Raw genomic sequence first — 6029 nt, 5'->3', positions numbered from 1 at the left:
CGAGCCTTCTCACGCGATCGCGATGAAGGAAACCAGCTGTAGAACACTAGCAAAAACTGCCATCTCCTTAAGTCCAAAAATGACCCATTGAGCATCTGAAACACGCCCGAGGCCCGGGACCCCAACCAAATATACCGACCAAATCCTAAAATACGATACGAACTTAGTCGAGAACTCAAATCACATCAAACAACATTAAACATCGCGGATCACCCTCCAATTCAAATCTTAAGAACTTGAAACTTTAACATTCTACAACTGATGCCGATACAGATCAAACCACGCCCGATTGACCCCAAATTTTGCACACAAGCCATATTCAACATTACGAATCTACTCCAACTTCCGGAATTAGATTCCGACATCGATATCAAAATTTCCACTACCGGTCCAAAACTCCAAAAATTTAACTTTCGCCAATTCAAGCCTAAATAAGCTATGGACCTCCAAAACACAATCCGGACACGCCACTAAGTCCAAAATCACCTAACGGAGCTAATGGAACCGACGGAACTCTATTCCGGAATCGTCTTCATACAATTCTGACTATAGTCAAAATTCTAAGACTTAAGCTCCTGTTTTAGGGACTAAGTGTCCCAAAACACTCTAAAAACCAAAACGAAGCCTCCCGACAAGTCACATAAGCAGAAAAAGGTACGGGGGAAACAGTAAATAGGGGATCGGGACTATTACTCTCAAAACGACCGACCGGGTCATTACATCCTCCCCCTCTTAAAATAATCATTCGTCCTCGAACGAGCATAGAGACATACCTGAAGTGGTGAAAAGATGAGGATAACGGTTGCGCATTTCCTGCTTGGTCTCCCAAGTCGCCTCCTCGACCGGCTGTCCCCTCCATTGAACCTTCATAGAAGCAATGCTCTTTGACCTTAGCTTCCTGACATGCCTGTCTAAAATAGCCACTGGCTCCTCAACATAAGATAGATCCTTGTCCAATTGGATTGAGCTGAAATCCAACACATGGGACGGATCGCCGTGATTCTTCCGGAGCATAGAGACGTGGAATACCGGTATGCCATGAAGCCTGACGATCTCACAGATGTAGATTCGAGCTAGTTGTTTGGAAGCATAGGTAGTCATCACAGGAATGAAATGAGCTGACTTGGTCATCCTGTCCACAATCACCCAAACTGCATCAAACCTCTGCTGAGTCCGTGGAAGTCCAACAACGAAATCCATAGTGATCTGTTCCCAGTTCCACTCCGGAATTTCTAACTTCTGAAGCAATCCACCTGGTCACTGATGCTCATATTTTACCTGCTGGCAATTCAGACATCGAGCCACATACTCTACTATGTTCTTCTTCATTCTCCTCCACCAGTAATGTTGTTTCAAGTCTTGATGCATCTTTGCGGCACCCGGATGAATAGAGTACCGCGAACTGTGAGCCTCCTGGAGAATCAACTCACGTAAACCATCTACATTGGCACATATAGTCTACCTCGCATCCTCAATGCACCATCATCTCCAATAGTGACCTCCTTAGAATCACCGTGCTAGACTGTGTCCTTAAAGGCAAACATATGGGGGTCATCATACTGACGCTCCCTGATACAATCATAAAGAGAAGACTGAGAGACCACACAAGCCAATACTCGAATCAGCTCAGAAATATCCAATCTCACAAACTGGCTGGCTAAGGCCTGAACATCCACGCCAATGGTCTCTCTGCTACTAGTAGATATGCTAAACTCCCCAAACTCTCTGTCCGGCGACTCAAAGCATCGGCCACCATATTGGCCTTCCCAGGGTGGTACAAAATAGTGATATCATAATCCTTAAGCAGCTCCAACTACCTCGGCTGACGTAAGTTAAGATCTTTCTGCTTAAACAGATGCTGCAAACTCCGATGATCGGTGTAAATCTCACATGGAACACCGTACAAATAATGCCGCCATATCTTCAAGGCATGAACAATAACTGCTAACTCAAGGTCGTGGACAGGATAGTTCTTTTCATGCACCTTCAGCTGTCTGGATGCGTAGACAATTACCCTATCGTTCTGCATCAACACCGCGCCGAGACCAATTCGCGACGCATCACAATATAATGTAAGACCCCGAACCTGTAGGCAATACCAATACTGGGGCTGTAGTCAAAGCCGTCTTGAGCTTCTGAAAGCTCTCCTCTCATTCCTCTGTCCACCTGAACAGAGCACCCTTCTAGGTTAGCCTGGTCATAGGCGCTGCAATAGATGAGAATCCCTCTACAAAGCGGTGGTAATACCCCGCCAAACCAAGAAAACTACGGATCTTCGTAGCCAATGACGGTCTAGGCCAACTCTACATTGCTTCCACCTTCTTCGGATCCACCTTGATCCTATCACTCGATACTACATGGCCCAAGAATGCCACTGAGTCTAGCCAAAACTCACACTTAGAAAATTTTGCATACAACTTCTTCTCTCTCAAAGTCTGAAACACAGTACTCAGGTGCTGCTCATGATCCTCCCGAGTCCGGGAGTACACCAGAATGTCGTCAATAAACACAATAACGAAGGAGTCAAGATAGGGCCGGAACACATTGTGCATCAAGTGCATAAGGGCTGTTGGGGCACTCATAGTGACCATACCGAGTTCTGAAGGCAGTCTTCGGGAAATCTGGCTCCCGAATCTTCAACTGATGATAGCCTGAACGTAAGTCAATCTTGGAAAACACTCTGGCACCATGTAACTGATCAAATAAGTCATCAATACGAGGTAATGGATACATGTTCTTCACTATGACTTTGTTCAACTGGCGGTAATCAATACACATCCGCATAGAACCATCCTTCTTCTTCACAAATAAGACAGGAGCACCCCAAGGTGACACACTGGGCCGAATGAAGCCCTTATTAAGCAATTCCTGTAACTGCTCCTTCAACTCCTTCAATTCAGGAGGATCCATACGATATGGAGGAATAGAGATGGGGTGAGTGCCCGACAACAAATCAATGCCAAAATCAATATCTCTGTCGGGCGGCATGCCCGGAAGATCAACTGGGAACATATCTGGAAAGTCCCTCACTACTAGAACTGACTCAATTGTAGGGGTATCAATATTGACATATCTCACATAATCTAGATACGCGTCACACCCCTTCTCAGCAATTCGTTGAGCTTTAAGAAATGAAATAACTCTGCTGGGAGTATACTATATGGTACCTCTCCACTCTAACCGCAGTAAACCTGGCATAGCCAGCGTCACAGTCTTAGCATGACAATCAAGAATAGCATAATGGGGCGACAACCAGTCCATGCCCAAAATAATATCAAAGTCCACCATGTTGAGCAATAATAAATCGGCTCTGGTCTCAAAACCACTAAGAGCAATCAAACACGACCGATACACGCGGTCCACAACAAGAGAATCTCCCACAGAAGTAGACACATAAATAGGGAAACTTAAAGAATCCTGAGATACGCCCAAATACGGGGCAAAATAAGAGGACACATAAGAATATGTAGATCCTGGGTCAAATAATATCGATGCATCTCTATGACAGACCGGGACAATACCTGTAATGATAAAATCATAAGCAACTACCTCTGTACGAGCAAGAAGGGCATAATATCTGGCCTGGCCTCCCCCTCTAGGGAGACCTCTACCTCCTTGACCTACACCTCAAGCTGGCTGAGCAGGTGGGGTGGCAGCTGATGCTGTAATCATAGCTTGAGGACCGGTGGAGCACGCTGTGGCTGAGAAGTCTGTGGAGGTGCACCCCTCCTAAATCTAGGGCAATCCCTCACCATATGGCGAGTGTCACCACCCTCAAAACAAGCTCTGGGAGGGCGTGGCTGCTGTGACTGGATTGGGTCAGGTCTGCTAGACTGGCCACTAGGAACACCCCATGCAGGAGGCACACTAGATACGAGCGGTGCATAATAAGGCTCCTGGGCCTAGAAGAAGCTGGAACACCACTGGCGGCTGGAAGAGCTAAATGAACGGGGCGACTCGCATAACCCCTACCATGGCGAGCTGCTGGAACACGAGCTCTAGAATAATAACCAGCCTCTCGAGACCTCTTGGCCTCCCTCTCCTCTTTATCCCGGACAAGCATGCCCTCCAATCTCCTGGCAATACTCACCACCTGCTGATAAGAAATATCCATTCTCCAACTCCCTGGCCACACTAATCCGGATGTTAGGGTGGAGTCCCTCAATAAACCGTCGAACCCTCTCTCGAACTGTGGCAACCAAGGCCGGTGCATGTCGGGCCAAATCACTGAAGCGGACTGCATACTCTGACACAGTCATAGCACCTTGGCGCAACTGCTCAAACTCCGTGCACCATGAGTCCCTGAGGCTCTGAGGGACATACTCTCTCAAAAATATGTCTAAGAACTGAGTCCATGTAAGTGAAGCTGCCTTAGCCGGACTACTCAACTCATAAGTACGCCACCACTGATAGGTTGCTCCTCTAAGCTGGAATGTAGTAAAAGAAACCCCACTCGTCTCCGCTATGCCCATAGTACGGAGAATACGATGATACTCCTCCAGAAAACCCCGAGCATCATCTGTATCCAATCCGCTAAAGGTATGTGGGTGGTACTTCTTGTACCTCTCAAGTCTGAGCTGCTCCACCTCAGAAGTTGCAGCCCTAACCTCGGGCTAAGCTGGAGCTATCGGCTGCATTGGTACAATCTCTGGAATCTGGTCGACCTAAACTCGTTGCTCTGGAGTACCGGCGATGGGAGTCTGTGCTCCTCCCCCGACCTGAGATGTGGCAGGAGCAAGTGGAATCAATCTAGTCTGAGCTAAGGTGCTGAACATGCTCAGAAACTGAGCTAGAGTCTCCTGGACGTCCTCGGCCTCTACCCCGGCCCGGGCCTCTCGCGACTCTAGCAGGGGGCACGGGTGCTTGGTCATTAGATCTGCTTGTACGTGTCCTCACCATCTGTGAGAGAATAGAATACAGAAGTTTAGAATTTTTTGAAGTTAACAACTTTCGCACGACAAGGAATCAAAGTAGTGAAATATTCCTAACAGTTCCATAGCCTCCCGAAGATAAGTAGAGACGTCTCCGTACTAATCCGTGAGACTCTAATAAATCGGCTTGTGACTGACGACACCTATGAACCTAGAGCTCTGATACCAACTTGTCACGACCCAATTTCCCCTCAGTGTGATGTCGTGACGGCACCTAGTCTCTACAACTAGGTAAGCCTAATATTTTTGCGGAATAATGAAATAAAAATATAAATTTAACTAACTATTCAAAAATACACAACAAATCCCCAAACTCGAAACATCGTGAATAACAAAATACAGAAGGAAAAATCTAGTGTATCTATACATCAGAGTCTAACAAGGAACAATACAGAAGATAATGGTCATGAGAAAGAGTAGAAAGGACTCCGAGGTCTGCGGACGCGGAAGATATACCTTGAAGTCTCCAAAGTTGTCCCGGCTCACTGATAGTGCACCTGATAAGGTGCACCTGGATCTACACATGAAAAATATGTGCAGGGAGTAGCATGAGTACACCACAATCGGTACCCAGTAAGTGTCAAGCCTAACCTCGATCGAGTAGTGACGAGGTCAGGTCAGGGCCCTACTGGTAAATATATAATAAAACAATATAGAGTGTAATACCGCAATAAAATAAAGGCTGAAATTTAACAACAATGAAATCATAGAAGGTAACAGCTCAGTACACAGAACACAATAGGGGATCTCCTGAGATACCATCTCGTAGTCCCAAACGTAAATGTGCAGTGGGATCTCCCGGAATACCGTTTCGTAGTTTCAAAGTAAATGTGCACGGGGATCTCCCGGAATACCGTTCCGTAGTCCCAAAGTAAATATGCAAGACAGTGGGATCTCCCGGAATACCGTTCCGGAGTCCCAAAGTAAATATGCAAGACAAGGGGACCTCCCGGAATACCGTTCCGTAGTCCCAAAGTAAATATGCAGTACAGGGGGATCTCCCAGAATATTGTTCCGTAGTCCCAAAGTAAATATGCAGTACATTGGGGATCTCCCGGAATACCGTTCCGTAGTCCCAAAGTAAATATGCAGCGCAAG

This window comes from Nicotiana tomentosiformis, chromosome 1, assembly GCF_000390325.3.
Source record: "Nicotiana tomentosiformis chromosome 1, ASM39032v3, whole genome shotgun sequence".
Lineage (NCBI taxonomy): Eukaryota > Viridiplantae > Streptophyta > Magnoliopsida > Solanales > Solanaceae > Nicotiana > Nicotiana tomentosiformis.
Note: the sequence above shows the minus strand (reverse complement) of the source record.